The sequence below is a fragment of the Taudactylus pleione genome, unplaced genomic scaffold, assembly GCF_031769625.1.
Source record: "Taudactylus pleione unplaced genomic scaffold, aTauple2 ptg000109l, whole genome shotgun sequence".
Taxonomy (NCBI): domain Eukaryota; kingdom Metazoa; phylum Chordata; class Amphibia; order Anura; family Myobatrachidae; genus Taudactylus; species Taudactylus pleione.
Genome location: NW_028284511.1, coordinates 13,884,825 through 13,909,449, shown reverse-complemented (window position 1 = coordinate 13,909,449; position 24,625 = coordinate 13,884,825). Strand labels below are relative to the sequence as shown.

The window sequence follows — 24,625 nt, the reverse complement described above, 5'->3', positions numbered from 1 at the left end:
AAATGCATTTAAATAATTTGATTCAAAGTGTCTACATTTGTAAAAAGTGGATTTTTGGACAAAGAGATATAATTAATAAAATCCAATGAGATATTCTATTTTATTTGCTAAAAAAATTAGAAATTGAATTACTTTTTACAGTTGTAGAATCATTTCTAGTCACCAATTTACATAGGTGTCTTCCACTACTTCTACATGTTTTCATAAATGTCCCCATAAATAATACAGTAAAGGAGTCAACATGACAATAAATAGGACCAACTGAAAGAAAACAGTATACATAAGCCTACATTTTAAATTGTCATATTAGTGTTAAAGTATAATGAAAACCAAAGTTGAAGTTTTCCTTTATAAAGCAGGAGGATAAAATATTTTGTTTTATGTTAACTTGGCCTCTCTCCTACAGCTCTTTAAGAAGCAAAGTAATACATTCCTAGTCTATTATAGACGACTACAACTACTTTGCCAATTTTATGTGACTGTCTTGATACAATCTTGAAGTACCTTAAGATGACCATAAACACAACAATTGTAATTGAAAAAAGTACATTTACCCGAAAAGATTTGAAATTTGATGTATATTGTTTTCCATCCTCAACCAGAAATCAAAATGTGTATAAAAACACTTAACCAAATGGCTCCATATCTCAGGGGTTAGAGCACTGGTCTCATAAACCTGGTGTCATGAGTTCAACTCTCACTGGAGCCTAATTCTTCTTTATTGTTACAGCTGCTAAAACTTAATTTGCAGCACCCTATATTGCAATACTCTGCTTTAGTATGCTAAATGAGAAGATGATGAATACACACACTTGTATAGCCAAATTGGAAAGACACTTATCACATTCAGTCTAATCTATTGACAAGTTTCAAGAGCATAGTTGAAAATATTTGTGTAATCTTTTATTGGTTCAATTTCCTTCAAACTGATACTGCCAGCATGGTTATTCACCATCATTGTAAAATTAATATTAAAGATTTCCAATTATTTTAATTTAAAAAGAGCATTTAAAGCACATATCAACATGCATTGCATACAGCAGATTTCATCTTGCTCAATTGATACTGATATTTTGAACTGATATACATAGGTGACAATAGATATAACTGAAGGCTGATTTGAACATGTTAGCATATATACTCTACACGTGCAAGCAGACTCATGGTAATGACCACTAATGACTACAAATAACTCTATAAATATGTGCGGCTATAATATTTTGAAATAATTCCACCCTATGGATCCTAAAGTTGGAAAGCCATGGAAAGTATGACAAATTTTGTATCTGTATTTTATACACTCCACACCAACATAAGAAAGCTCATTTTAAAATGCATTTAAATAATTTGATTCAAAGTGTCTACATTTGTAAAAAGTGGATTTTTGGACAAAGAGATATAATTAATAAAATCCAATGAGATATTGTATTTTATTTGCTAAAAAAATTAGAAATTGAATTACTTTTTACAGTTGTAGAATCATTTCTAGTCACCAATTTACATAGGTGTCTTCCACTACTTCTACATGTTTTCATAAATGTCCCCATAAATAATACAGTAAAGGAGTCAACATGACAATAAATAGGACCAACTGAAAGAAAACAGTATACATAAGCCTACATTTTAAATTGTCATATTAGTGTTAAAGTATAATGAAAACCAAAGTTGAAGTTTTCCTTTATAAAGCAGGAGGATAAAATATTATGTTTTATGTTAACCTGGCCTCTCTCCTACAGCTCTTTAAGAAGCAAAGTAATACATTCCTAGTCTATTATAGACGACTACAACTACTTTGCCAATTTTATGTGACTGTCTTGATACAATCTTGAAGTACCTTAAGATGACCATAAACACAACAATTGTAATTGAAAAAAGTACATTTACCCGAAAAGATTTGAAATTTGATGTATATTGTTTTCCATCCTCAACCAGAAATCAAAATGTGTATAAAAACACTTAACCAAATGGCTCCATATCTCAGGGGTTAGAGCACTGGTCTCATAAACCTGGTGTCATGAGTTCAACTCTCACTGGGGCCTAATTCTTCTTTATTGTTACAGCTGCTAAAACTTAATTTGCAGCACCCTATATTGCAATACTCTGCTTTAGTATGCTGAATGAGAAGATGATGAATACACACACTTGTATAGCCAAATTGGAAAGACACTTATCACATTCAGTCTAATCTATTGACAAGTTTCAAGAGCATAGTTGAAAATATTTGTGTAATCTTTTATTGGTTCAATTTCCTTCAAACTGATACTGCCAGCATGGTTATTCACCATCATTGTAAAATTAATATTAAAGATTTCCAATTATTTTAATTTAAAAAGAGCATTTAAAGCACATATCAACATGCATTGCATAGAGCAGATTTCATCTTGCTCAATTGATACTGATATTTTGAACTGATATACATAGGTGACAATAGATATAACTGAAGGCAGATTTGAACATGTAAGCATATATACTCTACACGTGCAAGCAGACTCATGGTAATGACCAATAATGACTACAAATAACTTTATAAATATGTGCGGGTATAATATTTTGAAATAATTCCACCCTATGGATCCTAAAGTTGGAAAGCCATGGAAACTTTGACCAATTTTGTATCTATATTATATACACACTAACATAAAACAGCCAATGTTAAAATGCATTTAAAGAATTTGATTCAAAGTGTCTACCAGGTATACCTCAATTATAGATATTGCATATATATCAGAATAGGCCATTTGTAAAAAGTGGATTTTTGGACAATGAGATACAATTAATAAAATCCAATGACATATTGGGTTTTATTTGCTAAAAAAGTTAGAAATTGCTATGAATTACTTTTTACAGTTTTAGAATCATTTCTATTCACCAATTTACATAGGTGTCTTCCACTACTTCTACATGTTTTCATAAATGTTCCCATAAATAATACAGTAAAGGAATCAACATGACAATAAATAGGACCAACTGAAAGAAAACAGTATACATAATCCTACATTTTAAATTGTCATATTAGTGTTAAAGTATAATGAAAACCAAAGTTGAAGTGTTCCTTTATAAGGCAGGAGGATAAAATATTTTGTTTTATGTTAACCTGGCCTCTCTCCTACAGCTCTTTAAGAAGGAAAGTAATACATTCCTAGTCCATTATAGATGACTACAACTGCTTTTCCAAGTTTTGTGACTGTCTTGATGCAATCTTGAAGTACCTTAAGATGACCATAAACACAACAATTGTAACTGAAAAAAGTACATTTACTGGAAAAGATTTGAAATTTGCTGTATATTGTTTTCCATCCTCAACCAGACACCAAAATGTGTATAAAAACACTTAACCAAATGGTCTCATAGCTCAGGGGTTAGAGCACTGGTCTTGTAAACCAGGTGTCATGAGTTCACTGGGGCCTAATGCTTCATTGTTGTTACAGCTGCTAAAACTTAAGATGCAGCACCCTATATTGCAATACTCTGCTTTAGTACACTAAATGAAAAGATGATGAATATACACACTTGTATAGCCAAATTAGAAAGAGACATATCACATTCAGTCTAATCTATTGACTGGTTTCAAGAAAATATTTGTGTTATCTTTTATTGGACCAATTTTCCTTCAAACTGATACTCCTAACATGGTTATTCACGATCATTATCAAATTAATATAAAAGATTTCCAATTATTTTACTTTAAAAAGAGCAGATAAAGCACATATCAACATGCATTGCATATAGAAGATTTCATTTTGCTTAGTTGATACCGATATTTTGAACTGAAACATAGGTGCCAATAGATATAACTTAAGGCAGATTTGAACATATAAGCATATATACTCTGCACCTGCAAGCATACTCAGGGTAATGACCAGTAATGACTTCAAATAACTCTATAAAGATGTCCGGCTATAACATTTTGAAATAATTCCACCCTATGGATCCTAAAGTTGGAAAGCCATGGAAAGTATGACCAATTTTGTATCTGTATTTTATACACTCCACACCAACATAAGAAAGCTCATTTTAAAATGCATTTAAATAATCTGATTCAAAGTGTCTACATTTGTAAAAAGTGGATTTTTGGACAAAGAGATATAATTAATAAAATCCAATGAGATATTCTATTTTATTTGCTAAAAAAATTAGAAATTGAATTACTTTTTACAGTTGTAGAATCATTTCTAGTCACCAATTTACATAGGTGTCTTCCACTACTTCTACATGTTTTCATAAATGTCCCCATAAATAATACAGTAAAGGAGTCAACATGACAATAAATAGGACCAACTGAAAGAAAACAGTATACATAAGCCTACATTTTAAATTGTCATATTAGTGTTAAAGTATAATGAAAACCAAAGTTGAAGTTTTCCTTTATAAAGCAGGAGGATAATATATTTTGTTTTATGTTAACCTGGCCTCTCTCCTACAGCTCTTTAAGAAGCAAAGTAATACATTCCTAGTCTATTATAGACGACTACAACTACTTTGCCAATTTTATGTGACTGTCTTGATACAATCTTGAAGTACCTTAAGATGACCATAAACACAACAATTGTAATTGAAAAAAGTACATTTACCCGAAAAGATTTGAAATTTGATGTATATTGTTTTCCATCCTCAACCAGAAATCAAAATGTGTATAAAAACACTTAACCAAATGGCTCCATATCTCAGGGGTTAGAGCACTGGTCTCGTAAACCTGGTGTCATGAGTTCAACTCTCACTGGGGCCTAATTCTTCTTTATTGTTACAGCTGCTAAAACTTAATTTGCAGCACCCTATATTGCAATACTCTGCTTTAGTATGCTAAATGAGAAGATGATGAATACACACACTTGTATAGCCAAATTGGAAAGACACTTATCACATTCAGTCTAATCTATTGACAAGTTTCAAGAGCATAGTTGAAAATATTTGTGTAATCTTTTATTGGATCAATTTCCTTCAAACTGATACTGCCAGCATGGTTATTCACCATCATTGTAAAATTAATATTAAAGATTTCCAATTATTTTTATTTAAAAAGAGCATTTAAAGCACATATCAACATGCATTGCATACAGCAGATTTCATCTTGCTCAATTGATACTGATATTTTGAACTGATATACATAGGTGACAATAGATATAACTGAAGGCTGATTTGAACATGTTAGCATATATACTCTACCCGTGCAAGCAGACTCATGGTAATGACCACTAATGACTACAAATAACTCTATAAATATGTGCGGCTATAATATTTTGAAATAATTCCACCCTATGGATCCTAAAGTTGGAAAGCCATGGAAATTTTGACCAATTTTGTATCTATATTATATACACACTAACATAAAACAGCCAATTTTAAAATGCATTTAAAAAATTTGATTCAAAGTGTCTACCAGGTATACCTCAATTATAGATATTGCATATATATCAGAATAGGCCATTTGTAAAAAGTGGATTTTTGGACAATGAGATACAATTAATAAAATCCAATGACATATTGGATTTTATTTGCTAAAAAAGTTAGAAATTGCTATGAATTACTTTTTACAGTTTTAGAATCATTTCTATTCACCAATTTACATAGGTGTCTTCCACTACTTCTACATGTTTTCATAAATGTCCCCATAAATAATACAGTAAAGGAATCAACATGACAATAAATAGGACCAACTGAAAGAAAACAGTATACATAATCCTACATTTTAAATTGTCATATTAGTGTTAAAGTATAATGAAAACCAAAGTTGAAGTGTTCCTTTATAAGGCAGGAGGATAAAATATTTTGTTTTATGTTAACCTGGCCTCTCTCCTACAGCTCTTTAAGAAGGAAAGTAATACATTCCTAGTCCATTATAGACGACTACAACTACTTTTCCAAGTTTTGTGACTGTCTTGATGCAATCTTGAAGTACCTTAAGATGACCATAAACACAACAATTGTAACTGAAAAAAGTACATTTACAGGATAAGATTTGAAATTTGCCGTATATTGTTTTCCATCCTCAACCAGACACCAAAATATGTATAAAAACACTTAACCAAATGGTCTCATAGCTCAGGGGTTAGAGCACTGGTCTTGTAAACCAGGTGTCATGAGTTCACTGGGGCCTAATGCTTCATTGTTGTTACAGCTGCAAAAACTTAAGATGCAGCACCTTATATTGCAATACTCTGCTTTAGTACACTAAATGAGAAGATGATGAATATACACACTTGTATAGCCAAATTGGAAAGAGACATATCACATTCAGTCTAATCTATTGACTGGTTTCAAGAAAATATTTGTGTTATCTTTTATTGGACCAATTTCCTTCAAACTGATACTCCTAACATGGTTATTCACTATCATTATAAAATTAATATAAAAGATTTCCAATTATTTTACTTTAAAAAGAGCATTAAAGCACATATCAAGATGCATTGCATAGAGCAGATTTCATTTTGCTCAATTGATACCGATAGTTTGAACTGATACATAGGTGCCAATAGATATAACTGAAGGCAGATTTGAACATATAAGCATATATACTCTGCACCTGCAAGCAGACTCAGGGTAATGACCAGTAATGACTTCAAATAACTCTATAAAGATGTCCGGCTATAACATTTTGAAATAATTCCACCCTATGGATCCTAAAGTTGGAAAGCCATGGAAAGTATGACCAATTTTGTATCTGTATTTTATACACTCCACACCAACATAAGAAAGCTCATTTTAAAATGCATTTAAATAATTTGATTCAAAGTGTCTACATTTGTAAAAAGTGGATTTTTGGACAAAGAGATATAATTAATAAAATCCAATGAGATATTGTATTTTATTTGCTAAAAAAATTAGAAATTGAATTACTTTTTACAGTTGTAGAATCATTTCTAGTCACCAATTTACATAGGTGTCTTCCACTACTTCTACATGTTTTCATAAATGTCCCCATAAATAATACAGTAAAGGAGTCAACATGACAATAAATAGGACCAACTGAAAGAAAACAGTATACATAAGCCTACATTTTAAATTGTCATATTAGTGTTAAAGTATAATGAAAACCAAAGTTGAAGTGTTCCTTTATAAGGCAGGAGGATAAAATATTTTGTTTTATGTTAACCTGGCCTCTCTCCTACAGCTCTTTAAGAAGGAAAGTAATACATTCCTAGTCCATTATAGACGACTACAACTGCTTTTCCAAGTTTTGTGACTGTCTTGATGCAATCTTGAAGTACCTTAAGATGACCATAAACACAACAATTGTAACTGAAAAAAGTACATTTACTGGAAAAGATTTGAAATTTGCTGTATATTGTTTTCCATCCTCAACCAGACACCAAAATGTGTATAAAAACACTTAACCAAATGGTCTCATAGCTCAGGGGTTAGAGCACTGGTCTTGTAAACCAGGTGTCATGAGTTCACTGGGGCCTAATGCTTCATTGTTGTTACAGCTGCTAAAACTTAAGATGCAGCACCCTATATTGCAATACTCTGCTTTAGTACACTAAATGAAAAGATGATGAATATACACACTTGTATAGCCAAATTAGAAAGAGACATATCACATTCAGTCTAATCTATTGACTGGTTTCAAGAAAATATTTGTGTTATCTTTTATTGGACCAATTTCCTTCAAACTGATACTCCTAACATGGTTATTCACTATCATTATGAACTTAATTAATATAAAAGATTTCCAATTATTTTACTTTAAAAAGAGCAGTTAAAGCACATATCAACATGCATTGCATATAGAAGATTTCATTTTGCTTAGTTGATACCGATATTTTGAACTGAAACATAGGTGCCAATAGCTATAACTGAAGGCAGATTTGAACATATAAGCATATATACTCTGCACCTGCAAGTATACTCAGGGTAATGACCAGTAATGACTTCAAATAACTCTATAAAGATGTCCGGCTATAACATTTTGAAATAATTCCACCCTATGGATCCTAAAGTTGGAAAGCCATGGAAAGTATGACCAATTTTGTATCTGTATTTTATACACTCCACACCAACATAAGAAAGCTCATTTTAAAATGCATTTAAATAATTTGATTCAAAGTGTCTACATTTGTAAAAAGTGGATTTTTGGACAAAGAGATATAATTAATAAAATCCAATGAGATATTCTATTTTATTTGCTAAAAAAATTAGAAATTGAATTACTTTTTACAGTTGTAGAATCATTTCTAGTCACCAATTTACATAGGTGTCTTCCACTACTTCTACATGTTTTCATAAATGTCCCCATAAATAATACAGTAAAGGAGTCAACATGACAATAAATAGGACCAACTGAAAGAAAACAGTATACATAAGCCTACATTTTAAATTGTCATATTAGTGTTAAAGTATAATGAAAACCAAAGTTGAAGTTTTCCTTTATAAAGCAGGAGGATAAAATATTTTGTTTTATGTTAACTTGGCCTCTCTCCTACAGCTCTTTAAGAAGCAAAGTAATACATTCCTAGTCTATTATAGACGACTACAACTACTTTGCCAATTTTATGTGACTGTCTTGATACAATCTTGAAGTACCTTAAGATGACCATAAACACAACAATTGTAATTGAAAAAAGTACATTTACCCGAAAAGATTTGAAATTTGATGTATATTGTTTTCCATCCTCAACCAGAAATCAAAATGTGTATAAAAACACTTAACCAAATGGCTCCATATCTCAGGGGTTAGAGCACTGGTCTCATAAACCTGGTGTCATGAGTTCAACTCTCACTGGAGCCTAATTCTTCTTTATTGTTACAGCTGCTAAAACTTAATTTGCAGCACCCTATATTGCAATACTCTGCTTTAGTATGCTAAATGAGAAGATGATGAATACACACACTTGTATAGCCAAATTGGAAAGACACTTATCACATTCAGTCTAATCTATTGACAAGTTTCAAGAGCATAGTTGAAAATATTTGTGTAATCTTTTATTGGTTCAATTTCCTTCAAACTGATACTGCCAGCATGGTTATTCACCATCATTGTAAAATTAATATTAAAGATTTCCAATTATTTTAATTTAAAAAGAGCATTTAAAGCACATATCAACATGCATTGCATACAGCAGATTTCATCTTGCTCAATTGATACTGATATTTTGAACTGATATACATAGGTGACAATAGATATAACTGAAGGCTGATTTGAACATGTTAGCATATATACTCTACACGTGCAAGCAGACTCATGGTAATGACCACTAATGACTACAAATAACTCTATAAATATGTGCGGCTATAATATTTTGAAATAATTCCACCCTATGGATCCTAAAGTTGGAAAGCCATGGAAAGTATGACAAATTTTGTATCTGTATTTTATACACTCCACACCAACATAAGAAAGCTCATTTTAAAATGCATTTAAATAATTTGATTCAAAGTGTCTACATTTGTAAAAAGTGGATTTTTGGACAAAGAGATATAATTAATAAAATCCAATGAGATATTGTATTTTATTTGCTAAAAAAATTAGAAATTGAATTACTTTTTACAGTTGTAGAATCATTTCTAGTCACCAATTTACATAGGTGTCTTCCACTACTTCTACATGTTTTCATAAATGTCCCCATAAATAATACAGTAAAGGAGTCAACATGACAATAAATAGGACCAACTGAAAGAAAACAGTATACATAAGCCTACATTTTAAATTGTCATATTAGTGTTAAAGTATAATGAAAACCAAAGTTGAAGTTTTCCTTTATAAAGCAGGAGGATAAAATATTATGTTTTATGTTAACCTGGCCTCTCTCCTACAGCTCTTTAAGAAGCAAAGTAATACATTCCTAGTCTATTATAGACGACTACAACTACTTTGCCAATTTTATGTGACTGTCTTGATACAATCTTGAAGTACCTTAAGATGACCATAAACACAACAATTGTAATTGAAAAAAGTACATTTACCCGAAAAGATTTGAAATTTGATGTATATTGTTTTCCATCCTCAACCAGAAATCAAAATGTGTATAAAAACACTTAACCAAATGGCTCCATATCTCAGGGGTTAGAGCACTGGTCTCATAAACCTGGTGTCATGAGTTCAACTCTCACTGGGGCCTAATTCTTCTTTATTGTTACAGCTGCTAAAACTTAATTTGCAGCACCCTATATTGCAATACTCTGCTTTAGTATGCTGAATGAGAAGATGATGAATACACACACTTGTATAGCCAAATTGGAAAGACACTTATCACATTCAGTCTAATCTATTGACAAGTTTCAAGAGCATAGTTGAAAATATTTGTGTAATCTTTTATTGGTTCAATTTCCTTCAAACTGATACTGCCAGCATGGTTATTCACCATCATTGTAAAATTAATATTAAAGATTTCCAATTATTTTAATTTAAAAAGAGCATTTAAAGCACATATCAACATGCATTGCATAGAGCAGATTTCATCTTGCTCAATTGATACTGATATTTTGAACTGATATACATAGGTGACAATAGATATAACTGAAGGCAGATTTGAACATGTAAGCATATATACTCTACACGTGCAAGCAGACTCATGGTAATGACCAATAATGACTACAAATAACTTTATAAATATGTGCGGGTATAATATTTTGAAATAATTCCACCCTATGGATCCTAAAGTTGGAAAGCCATGGAAACTTTGACCAATTTTGTATCTATATTATATACACACTAACATAAAACAGCCAATGTTAAAATGCATTTAAAGAATTTGATTCAAAGTGTCTACCAGGTATACCTCAATTATAGATATTGCATATATATCAGAATAGGCCATTTGTAAAAAGTGGATTTTTGGACAATGAGATACAATTAATAAAATCCAATGACATATTGGATTTTATTTGCTAAAAAAGTTAGAAATTGCTATGAATTACTTTTTACAGTTTTAGAATCATTTCTATTCACCAATTTACATAGGTGTCTTCCACTACTTCTACATGTTTTCATAAATGTTCCCATAAATAATACAGTAAAGGAATCAACATGACAATAAATAGGACCAACTGAAAGAAAACAGTATACATAATCCTACATTTTAAATTGTCATATTAGTGTTAAAGTATAATGAAAACCAAAGTTGAAGTGTTCCTTTATAAGGCAGGAGGATAAAATATTTTGTTTTATGTTAACCTGGCCTCTCTCCTACAGCTCTTTAAGAAGGAAAGTAATACATTCCTAGTCCATTATAGATGACTACAACTGCTTTTCCAAGTTTTGTGACTGTCTTGATGCAATCTTGAAGTACCTTAAGATGACCATAAACACAACAATTGTAACTGAAAAAAGTACATTTACTGGAAAAGATTTGAAATTTGCTGTATATTGTTTTCCATCCTCAACCAGACACCAAAATGTGTATAAAAACACTTAACCAAATGGTCTCATAGCTCAGGGGTTAGAGCACTGGTCTTGTAAACCAGGTGTCATGAGTTCACTGGGGCCTAATGCTTCATTGTTGTTACAGCTGCTAAAACTTAAGATGCAGCACCCTATATTGCAATACTCTGCTTTAGTACACTAAATGAAAAGATGATGAATATACACACTTGTATAGCCAAATTAGAAAGAGACATATCACATTCAGTCTAATCTATTGACTGGTTTCAAGAAAATATTTGTGTTATCTTTTATTGGACCAATTTTCCTTCAAACTGATACTCCTAACATGGTTATTCACGATCATTATCAAATTAATATAAAAGATTTCCAATTATTTTACTTTAAAAAGAGCAGATAAAGCACATATCAACATGCATTGCATATAGAAGATTTCATTTTGCTTAGTTGATACCGATATTTTGAACTGAAACATAGGTGCCAATAGATATAACTTAAGGCAGATTTGAACATATAAGCATATATACTCTGCACCTGCAAGCATACTCAGGGTAATGACCAGTAATGACTTCAAATAACTCTATAAAGATGTCCGGCTATAACATTTTGAAATAATTCCACCCTATGGATCCTAAAGTTGGAAAGCCATGGAAAGTATGACCAATTTTGTATCTGTATTTTATACACTCCACACCAACATAAGAAAGCTCATTTTAAAATGCATTTAAATAATCTGATTCAAAGTGTCTACATTTGTAAAAAGTGGATTTTTGGACAAAGAGATATAATTAATAAAATCCAATGAGATATTCTATTTTATTTGCTAAAAAAATTAGAAATTGAATTACTTTTTACAGTTGTAGAATCATTTCTAGTCACCAATTTACATAGGTGTCTTCCACTACTTCTACATGTTTTCATAAATGTCCCCATAAATAATACAGTAAAGGAGTCAACATGACAATAAATAGGACCAACTGAAAGAAAACAGTATACATAAGCCTACATTTTAAATTGTCATATTAGTGTTAAAGTATAATGAAAACCAAAGTTGAAGTTTTCCTTTATAAAGCAGGAGGATAATATATTTTGTTTTATGTTAACCTGGCCTCTCTCCTACAGCTCTTTAAGAAGCAAAGTAATACATTCCTAGTCTATTATAGACGACTACAACTACTTTGCCAATTTTATGTGACTGTCTTGATACAATCTTGAAGTACCTTAAGATGACCATAAACACAACAATTGTAATTGAAAAAAGTACATTTACCCGAAAAGATTTGAAATTTGATGTATATTGTTTTCCATCCTCAACCAGAAATCAAAATGTGTATAAAAACACTTAACCAAATGGCTCCATATCTCAGGGGTTAGAGCACTGGTCTCGTAAACCTGGTGTCATGAGTTCAACTCTCACTGGGGCCTAATTCTTCTTTATTGTTACAGCTGCTAAAACTTAATTTGCAGCACCCTATATTGCAATACTCTGCTTTAGTATGCTAAATGAGAAGATGATGAATACACACACTTGTATAGCCAAATTGGAAAGACACTTATCACATTCAGTCTAATCTATTGACAAGTTTCAAGAGCATAGTTGAAAATATTTGTGTAATCTTTTATTGGATCAATTTCCTTCAAACTGATACTGCCAGCATGGTTATTCACCATCATTGTAAAATTAATATTAAAGATTTCCAATTATTTTAATTTAAAAAGAGCATTTAAAGCACATATCAACATGCATTGCATAGAGCAGATTTCATCTTGCTCAATTGATACTGATATTTTGAACTGATATACAAAGGTGACAATAGATATAACTGAAGGCTGATTTGAACATGTAAGCATATATACTCTACACGTGCAAGCAGACTCATGGTAATGACCACTAATGACTACAAATAACTCTATAAATATGTGCGGCTATAATATTTTGAAATAATTCCACCCTATGGATCCTAAAGTTGGAAAGCCATGGAAACTTTGACCAATTTTGTATCTATATTATATACACACTAACATAAAACAGCCAATTTTAAAATGCATTGAAAGAATTTGATTCAAAGTGTCTACCAGGTATACCTCAATTATAGATATTGCATATATATCAGAATAGGCCATTTGTAAAAAGTGGATTTTTGGACAATGAGATACAATTAATAAAATCCAATGACATATTGGATTTTATTTGCTAAAAAAGTTAGAAATTGCTATGAATTACTTTTTACAGTTTTAGAATCATTTCTATTCACCAATTTACATAGGTGTCTTCCACTACTTCTACATGTTTTCATAAATGTCCCCATAAATAATACAGTAAAGGAATCAACATGACAATAAATAGGACCAACTGAAAGAAAACAGTATACATAATCCTACATTTTAAATTGTCATATTAGTGTTAAAGTATAATGAAAACCAAAGTTGAAGTGTTCCTTTATAAGGCAGGAGGATAAAATATTTTGTTTTATGTTAACCTGGCCTCTCTCCTACAGCTCTTTAAGAAGGAAAGTAATACATTCCTAGTCCATTATAGACGACTACAACTACTTTTCCAAGTTTTGTGACTGTCTTGATGCAATCTTGAAGTACCTTAAGATGACCATAAACACAACAATTGTAACTGAAAAAAGTACATTTACTGGAAAAGATTTGAAATTTGCCGTATATTGTTTTCCATCCTCAACCAGACACCAAAATGTGTATAAAAACACTTAACCAAATGGTCTCATAGCTCAGGGGTTAGAGCACTGGTTTTGTAAACCAGGTGTCATGAGTTCACTGGGGCCTAATGCTTCATTGTTGTTACAGCTGCTAAAACTTAAGATGCAGCACCCTATATTGCAATACTCTGCTTTAGTACACTAAATGAGAAGATGATGAATATACACACTTGTATAGCCAAATTGGAAAGAGACATATCACATTCAGTCTAATCTATTGACTGGTTTCAAGAAAATATTTGTGTTATCTTTTATTGGACCAATTTCCTTCAAACTGATACTCCTAACATGTTTATTCACTATCATTATCAAATTAATATAAAAGATTTCCAATTATTTTACTTTAAAAAGAGCATTAAAGCACATATCAAGATGCATTGCATAGAGCAGATTTCAGTTTGCTCAATTGATACCGATAGTTTGAACTGATACATAGGTGCCAATAGATATAACTGAAGGCAGATTTGAACATATAAGCATATATACTCTGCACCTGCAAGCAGACTCAGGGTAATGACCAGTAATGACTACAAATAACTCTATAAATATGTGCGGCTATAATATTTTGAAATAATTCCACCCTATGGATCCTAAAGTTGGAAAGCCATGGAAAGTATGACCAATTTTGTATCTGTATTTTATACACTCCACACCAACATAAGAAAGGTCATTTTAAAATGCATTTAAATAATTTGATTCAAAGTGTCTACATTTGTAAAAAGTGTATTTTTTTACAAAGAGATATAATTAATAAAATCCAATGAGATATTGTATTTTATTTGCTAAAAAAATTAGAAATTGAATTACTTTTTACAGTTGTAGAATTATTTCTAGTCACCAATTTACATAGGTGTCTTCCACTACTTCTACATGTTTTCATAAATGTCCCCATAAATAATACAGTAAAGGAGTCAACATGACAATAAATAGGACCAACTGAAAGAAAACAGTATACATAAGCCTACATTTTAAATTGTCATATTAGTGTTAAAGTATAATGAAAACCAAAGTTGAAGTTTTCCTTTATAAAGCAGGAGGATAAAATATTATGTTTTATGTTAACCTGGCCTCTCTCCTACAGCTCTTTAAGAAGCAAAGTAATACATTCCTAGTCTATTATAGATGACTACAACTACTTTGCCAATTTTATGTGACTGTCTTGATACAATCTTGAAGTACCTTAAGATGACCATAAACACAACAATTGTAATTGAAAAAAGTACATTTACCCGAAAAGATTTGAAATTTGATGTATATTGTTTTCCATCCTCAACCAGAAATCAAAATGTGTATAAAAACACTTAACCAAATGGCTCCATATCTCAGGGGTTAGAGCACTGGTCTCGTAAACCTGGTGTCATGAGTTCAACTCTCACTGGGGCCTAATTCTTCTTTATTGTTACAGCTGCTAAAACTTAATTTGCAGCACCCTATATTGCAATACTCTGCTTTAGTATGCTAAATGAGAAGATGATGAATACACACACTTGTATAGCCAAATTGGAAAGACACTTATCACATTCAGTCTAATCTATTGACAAGTTTCAAGAGCATAGTTGAAAATATTTGTGTAATCTTTTATTGGATCAATTTCCTTCAAACTGATACTGCCAGCATGGTTATTCACCATCATTGTAAAATTAATATTAAAGATTTCCAATTATTTTAATTTAAAAAGAGCATTTAAAGCACATATCAACATGCATTGCATAGAGCAGATTTCATCTTGCTCAATTGATACTGATATTTTGAACTGATATACATAGGTGACAATAGATATAACTGAAGGCTGATTTGAACATGTAAGCATATATACTCTACACGTGCAAGCAGACTCATGGTAATGACCACTAATGACTACAAATAACTCTATAAATATGTGCGGCTATAATATTTTGAAATAATTCCACCCTATGGATCCTAAAGTTGGAAAGCCATGGAAACTTTGACCAATTTTGTATCTATATTATATACACACTAACATAAAACAGCCAATTTTAAAATGCATTGAAAGAATTTGATTCAAAGTGTCTACCAGGTATACCTCAATTATAGATATTGCATATATATCAGAATAGGCCATTTGTAAAAAGTGGATTTTTGGACAATGAGATACAATTAATAAAATCCAATGACATATTGGATTTTATTTGCTAAAAAAATTAGAAATTGCTATGAATTACTTTTTACAGTTTTAGAATCATTTCTATTCACCAATTTACATAGGTGTCTTCCACTACTTCTACATGTTTTCATAAATGTCCCCATAAATAATACAGTAAAGGAATCAACATGACAATAAATAGGACCAACTGAAAGAAAACAGTATACATAATCCTACATTTTAAATTGTCATATTAGTGTTAAAGTATAATGAAAACCAAAGTTGAAGTGTTCCTTTATAAGGCAGGAGGATAAAATATTTTGTTTTATGTTAACCTGGCCTCTCTCCTACAGCTCTTTAAGAAGGAAAGTAATACATTCCTAGTCCATTATAGACGACTACAACTACTTTTCCAAGTTTTGTGACTGTCTTGATGCAATCTTGAAGTACCTTAAGATGACCATAAACACAACAATTGTAACTGAAAAAAGTACATTTACTGGAAAAGATTTGAAATTTGCCGTATATTGTTTTCCATCCTCAACCAGACACCAAAATGTGTATAAAAACACTTAACCAAATGGTCTCATAGCTCAGGGGTTAGAGCACTGGTCTTGTAAACCAGGTGTCATGAGTTCACTGGGGCCTAATGCTTCATTGTTGTTACAGCTGCTAAAACTTAAGATGCAGCACCCTATATTGCAATACTCTGCTTTAGTACACTAAATGAGAAGATGATGAATATACACTCTTGTATAGCCAAATTGGAAAGAGACATATCACATTCAGTCTTATCTATTGACTGGTTTCAAGAAAATATTTGTGTTATCTTTTATTGGACCAATTTCCTTCAAACTGATACTCCTAACATGGTTATTCACTATCATTATCAAATTAATATAAAAGATTTCCAATTATTTTACTTTAAAAAGAGCATTAAAGCACATATCAAGATGCATTGCATAGAGCAGATTTCATTTTGCTCAATTGATACCGATAGTTTGAACTGATACATAGGTGCCAATAGATATAACTGAAGGCAGATTTGAACATATAAGCATATATACTCTGCACCTGCAAGCAGACTCAGGGTAATGACCAGTAATGACTTCAAATAACTCTATAAAGATGTCCGGCTATAACATTTTGAAATAATTCCACCCTATGGATCCTAAAGTTGGAAAGCCATGGAAAGTATGACCAATTTTGTATCTGTATTATATACACTCCACACTAACATAAGAAAGCTCATTTTAAAATGCATTTAAATAATTTGATTCAAAGTGTCTACATTTGTAAAAAGTGGATTTTTGGACAAAGTGATATAATTAATAAAATCCAATGAGATATTGTATTTTATTTGCTAAAAAAATTTAGAATTGAATTACTTTTTACAGTTGTAGAATAATTTCTATTCACCAATTTACATAGGTGTCTTCCACTACTTCTACATGTTTTCATAAATGTCCCCACAAATAATACAGTAAAGGAGTCAACATGACAATAAATAGGACCAACTGAAAGAAAACAGTATACATAAGCCTACATTTTAAATTGTCATATTAGTGTTAAAGTATAATGAAAACCAAAGTTGAAGTTTTCCTTTATAAAGCAGGAGGATAAAATATTATGTTTTATGTTAACCTGGCCTCTCTCCTACAGCTCTTTAAGAAGCAAAGTAATACATTCCTAGTCTATTATAGATGACTACAACTACTTTGCCAATTTTATGTGACTGTCTTGATACAATCTTGAAGTACCTTAAGATGACCATAAACACAACAATTGTAATTGAAAAAAGTACATTTACCCGAAAAGATTTGAAATTTGATGTATATTGTTTTCCATCCTCAACCAGAAATCAAAATGTGTATAAAAACACTTAACCAAATGGCTCCATATCTCAGGGGTTAGAGCACTGGTCTCGTAAACCTGGTGTCATGAGTTCAACTCTCACTGGGGCCTAATTCTTCTTTATTGTTACAGCTGCTAAAACTTAATTTGCAGCACCCTATATTGCAATACTCTGCTTTAGTATGCTAAATGAGAAGATGATGAATACACACACTTGTATAGCCAAATTGGAAAGACACTTATCACATTCAGTCTAATCTATTGACAAGTTTCAAGAGCATAGTTGAAAATATTTGTGTAATCTTTTATTGGATCAATTTCCTTCAAACTGATACTGCCAGCATGGTTATTCACCATCATTGTAAAATTAATATTAAAGATTTCCAATTATTTTAATTTAAAAAGAGCATTTAAAGCACATATCAACATGCATTGCATAGAGCAGATTTCATCTTGCTCAATTGATACTGATATTTTGAACTGATATACATAGGTGACAATAGATATAACTGAAGGCTGATTTGAACATGTAAGCATATATACTCTACACGTGCAAGCAGACTCATGGTAATGACCACTAATGACTACAAATAACTCTATAAATATGTGCGGCTATAATATTTTCAAATAATTCCACCCTATGGATCCTAAAGTTGGAAAGCCATGGAAACTTTGACCAATTTTGTATCTATATTATATACACACTAACATAAAACAGCCAATTTTAAAATGCATTGAAAGAATTTGATTCAAAGTGTCTACCAGGTATACCTCAATTATAGATATTGCATATATATCAGAATAGGCATTTGTAAAAAGTGGATTTTTGGACAATGAGATACAATTAATAAAATCCAATGACATATTGGATTTTATTTGCTAAAAAAATTAGAAATTGCTATGAATTACTTTTTACAGTTTTAGAATCATTTCTATTCACCAATTTACATAGGTGTCTTCCACTACTTCTACATGTTTTCATAAATGTCCCCATAAATAATACAGTAAAGGAATCAACATGACAATAAATAGGACCAACTGAAAGAAAACAGTATACATAATCCTACATTTTAAATTGTCATATTAGTGTTAAAGTATAATGAAAACCAAAGTTGAAGTGTTCCTTTATAAGGCAGGAGGATAAAATATTTTGTTTTATGTTAACCTGGCCTCTCTCCTACAGCTCTTTAAGAAGGAAAGTAATACATTCCTAGTCCATTATAGACGACTACAACTACTTTTCCAAGTTTTGTGACTGTCTTGATGCAATCTTGAAGTACCTTAAGATGACCATAAACACAACAATTGTAACTGAAAAAAGTACATTTACTGGAAAAGATTTGAAATTTGCCGTATATTGTTTTCCATCCTCAACCAGACACCAAAATGTGTATAAAAACACTTAACCAAATGGTCTCATAGCTCAGGGGTTAGAGCACTGGTCTTGTAAACCAGGTGTCATGAGTTCACTGGGGCCTAATGCTTCATTGTTGTTACAGCTGCTAAAACTTAAGATGCAGCACCCTATATTGCAATACTCTGCTTTAGTACACTAAATGAGAAGATGATGAATATACACTCTTGTATAGCCAAATTGGAAAGAGACATATCACATTCAGTCTTATCTATTGCCTGGTTTCAAGAAAATATTTGTGTTATCTTTTATTGGACCAATTTCCTTCAAACTGATACTCCTAACATGGTTATTCACTATCATTATCAAATTAATATAAAAGATTTCCAATTATTTTACTTTAAAAAGAGCATTAAAGCACATATCAAGATGCATTGCATAGAGCAGATTTCATTTTGCTCAATTGATACCGATAGTTTGAACTGATACATAGGTGCCAATAGATATAACTGAAGGCAGATTTGAACATATAAGCATATATACTCTGCACCTGCAAGCAGACTCAGGGTAATGACCAGTAATGACTTCAAATAACTCTATAAAGATGTCCGGCTATAACATTTTGAAATAATTCCACCCTATGGATCCTAAAGTTGGAAAGCCATGGAAAGTATGACCAATTTTGTATCTGTATTATATACATTCCACACTAACATAAGAAAGCTCATTTTAAAATGCATTTAAATAATTTGATTCAAAGTGTCTACATTTGTAAAAAGTGGATTTTTGGACAAAGTGATATAATTAATAAAATCCAATGAGATATTGTATTTTATTTGCTAAAAAAATTTAGAATTGAATTACTTTTTACAGTTGTAGAATAATTTCTATTCACCAATTTACATAGGTGTCTTCCACTACTTCTACATGTTTTCATAAATGTCCCCACAAATAATACAGTAAAGGAGTCAACATGACAATAAATAGGACCAACTGAAAGAAAACAGTATACATAAGCCTACATTTTAAATTGTCATATTAGTGTTAAAGTATAATGAAAACCAAAGTTGAAGTTTTCCTTTATAAAGCAGGAGGATAAAATATTATGTTTTATGTTAACCTGGCCTCTCTCCTACAGCTCTTTAAGAAGCAAAGTAATACATTCCTAGTCTATTATAGATGACTACAACTACTTTGCCAATTTTATGTGACTGTCTTGATACAATCTTGAAGTACCTTAAGATGACCATAAACACAACAATTGTAATTGAAAAAAGTACATTTACCCGAAAAGATTTGAAATTTGATGTATATTGTTTTCCATCCTCAACCAGAAATCAAAATGTGTATAAAAACACTTAACCAAATGGCTCCATATCTCAGGGGTTAGAGCACTGGTCTCGTAAACCTGGTGTCATGAGTTCAACTCTCACTGGGGCCTAATTCTTCTTTATTGTTACAGCTGCTAAAACTTAATTTGCAGCACCCTATATTGCAATACTCTGCTTTAGTATGCTAAATGAGAAGATGATGAATACACACACTTGTATAGCCAAATTGGAAAGACACTTATCACATTCAGTCTAATCTATTGACAAGTTTCAAGAGCATAGTTGAAAATATTTGTGTAATCTTTTATTGGATCAATTTCCTTCAAACTGATACTGCCAGCATGGTTATTCACCATCATTGTAAAATTAATATTAAAGATTTCCAATTATTTTAATTTAAAAAGAGCATTTAAAGCACATATCAACATGCATTGCATAGAGCAGATTTCATCTTGCTCAATTGATACTGATATTTTGAACTGATATACATAGGTGACAATAGATATAACTGAAGGCTGATTTGAAAATGTAAGCATATATACTCTACACGTGCAAGCAGACTCATGGTAATGACCACTAATGACTACAAATAACTCTATAAATATGTGCGGCTATAATATTTTGAAATAATTCCACCCTATGGATCCTAAAGTTGGAAAGCCATGGAAACTTTGACCAATTTTGTATCTATATTATATACACACTAACATAAAACAGCCAATTTTAAAATGCATTGAAAGAATTTGATTCAAAGTGTCTACCAGGTATACCTCAATTATAGATATTGCATATATATCAGAATAGGCCATTTGTAAAAAGTGGATTTTTGGACAATGAGATACAATTAATAAAATCCAATGACATATTGGATTTTATTTGCTAAAAAAGTTAGAAATTGCTATGAATTACTTTTTACAGTTTTAGAATCATTTCTATTCACCAATTTACATAGGTGTCTTCCACTACTTCTACATGTTTTCATAAATGTCCCCATAAATAATACCGTAAAGGAATCAACATGACAATAAATAGGACCAACTGAAAGAAAACAGTATACATAATCCTACATTTTAAATTGTCATATTAGTGTTAAAGTATAATGAAAACCAAAGTTGAAGTGTTCCTTTATAAGGCAGGAGGATAAAATATTTTGTTTTATGTTAACCTGGCCTCTCTCCTACAGCTCTTTAAGAAGGAAAGTAATACATTCCTAGTCCATTATAGACGACTACAACTACTTTACCAAGTTTTGTGACTGTCTTGATGCAATCTTGAAGTACCTTAAGATGACCATAAACACAACAATTGTAACTGAAAAAAGTACATTTACTGGAAAAGATTTGAAATTTGCCGTATATTGTTTTCCATCCTCAACCAGACACCAAAATGTGTATAAAAACACTTAACCAAATGGTCTCATAGCTCAGGGGTTAGAGCACTGGTCTTGTAAACCAGGTGTCATGAGTTCACTGGGGCCTAATGCTTCATTGTTGTTACAGCTGCTAAAACTTAAGATGCAGCACCCTATATTGCAATACTCTGCTTTAGTACACTAAATGAGAAGATGATGAATATACACACTTGTATAGCCAAATTGGAAAGAAACATATCACATTCAGTCTAATCTATTGACTGGTTTCAAGAAAATATTTGTGTTATCTTTTATTGGACCAATTTCCTTCAAACTGATACTCCTAACATGGTTATTCACTATCATTATCAAATTAATATAAAAGATTTCCAATTATTTTACTTTAAAAAGAGCATTAAAGCACATATCAAGATGCATTGCATAGAGCAGATTTCATTTTGCTCAATTGATACCGATAGTTTGAACTGATACATAGGTGCCAATAGATATAACTGAAGGCAGATTTGAACATATAAGCATATATACTCTGCACCTGCAAGCAGACTCAGGGTAATGACCAGTAATGACTTCAAATAACTCTATAAAGATGTCCGGCTATACCATTTTGAAATAATTCCACCCTATGGATCCTAAAGTTGGAAAGCCATGGAAAGTATGACCAATTTTGTATCTGTATTATATACACTCCACACTAACATAAGAAAGCTCATTTTAAAATGCATTTAAATAATTTGATTCAAAGTGTCTACATTTGTAAAAAGTGGATTTTTGGACAAAGTGATATAATTAATAAAATCCAATGAGATATTGTATTTTATTTGCTAAAAAAATTTAGAATTGAATTACTTTTTACAGTTGTAGAATAATTTCTATTCACCAATTTACATAGGTGTCTTCCACTACTTCTACATGTTTTCATAAATGTCACCACAAATAATACAGTAAAGGAGTCAACATGACAATAAATAGGACCAACTGAAAGAAAACAGTATACATAAGCCTACATTTTAAATTGTCATATTAGTGTTAAAGTATAATGAAAACCAAAGTTGAAGTGTTCCTTTATAAAGCAGGAGGATAAAATATTTTGTTTTATGTTAACCTGGCCTCTCTCCTACAGCTCTTTAAGAAGCAAAGTAATACATTCCTAGTCCATTATAGATGACTACAACTACTTTGCCAATTTTATGTGACTGTCTTGATAAAAATCTTGAAGTACCTTAAGATGACCATAAACACAACAATTGTAATTGAAAAAAGTACATTTACCCGAAAAGATTTGAAATTTGATGTATATTGTTTTCCATCCTCAACCAGAAACCAAAATGTGTATAACAACACTTAACCAAATGGCTCCATAGCTCAGGGGTTAGAGCACTGGTCTCGTAAACCAGGTGTCATGAGTTCAACTCTCACTGGGGCCTAATTCTTCTTTATTGTTACAGCTGCTAAAACTTAATTTGCAGCACCCTATATTGCAATACTCTGCTTTAGTATGCTAAATGAGAAGATCATGAATACACACACTTGTATAGCCAAATTGGAAAGACACTTATTACATTCAGTCTAATCTATTGACTAGTTTCAAGAGCATAGTTGAAAATATTTGTGTAATCTTTTATTGGATCAATTTCCTTCAAACTGATACTGCCAGCATGGTTATTCACCATCATTGTAAAATTAATATTAAAGATTTCCAATTATTTTAATTTAAAAAGAGCATTTAAAGCACATATCAACATGCATTGCATAGAGCAGATTTCATCTTGCTCAATTGATACTGATATTTTGAACTGATATACATAGGTGACAATAGATATAACTGAAGGCTGATTTGAACATGTAAGCATATATACTCTACACGTGCAAGCAGACTCATGGTAATGACCACTAATGACTACAAATAACTCTATAAATATGTGCGGGTATAATATTTTGAAATAATTCCACCCTATGGATCCTAAAGTTGGAAAGCCATGGAAACTTTGACCAATTTTGTATCTATATTATATACACACTAACATGAAACAGCCAATTTTAAAATGCATTTAAAGAATTTGATTCAAAGTGTCTACCAGGTATACCTCAATTATAGATATTGCATATATATCAGAGTAGGCCATTTGTAAAAAGTGGATTTTTGGACAATGAGATACAATTAATAAAATCCAATGACATATTGGATTTTATTTGCTAAAAAAGTTAGTAATTGCTATGAATTACTTTTTACAGTTTTAGAATCATTTCTATTCACCAATTTACATAGGTGTCTTCCACTACTTCTACATGTTTTCATAAATGTCCCCATAAATAATACAGTAAACGAGTCAACATGGCAATAAATAGGACCAACTGAAAGAAAACAGTATACATAAGCCTACATTTTAAATTGTCATATTAGTGTTAAAGTATAATGAAAACCAAAGTTGAAGAGTTCCTTTATAAGGCAGGAGGATAAAATATTTTGTTTTATGTTAACCTGGCCTCTCTCCTACAGCTCTTTAAGAAGCAAAGTAATACATTCCTAGTCCATTATAGATGACTACAACTACTTTGCCAATTTTTGT

General features: G+C 31.2%; 1 non-coding gene across 1 annotated transcript; it reads left to right on the top strand.

The window, feature by feature from the left end:
• The first annotated feature begins 23,409 nt into the window (after positions 1–23,409).
• TRNAT-CGU (transfer RNA threonine (anticodon CGU)) lies at positions 23,410–23,482 on the top strand. The gene has a single exon. It is a non-coding gene; the product is annotated as a tRNA-Thr (tRNA).
• The last annotated feature ends 1,143 nt before the right edge of the window (positions 23,483–24,625 follow it).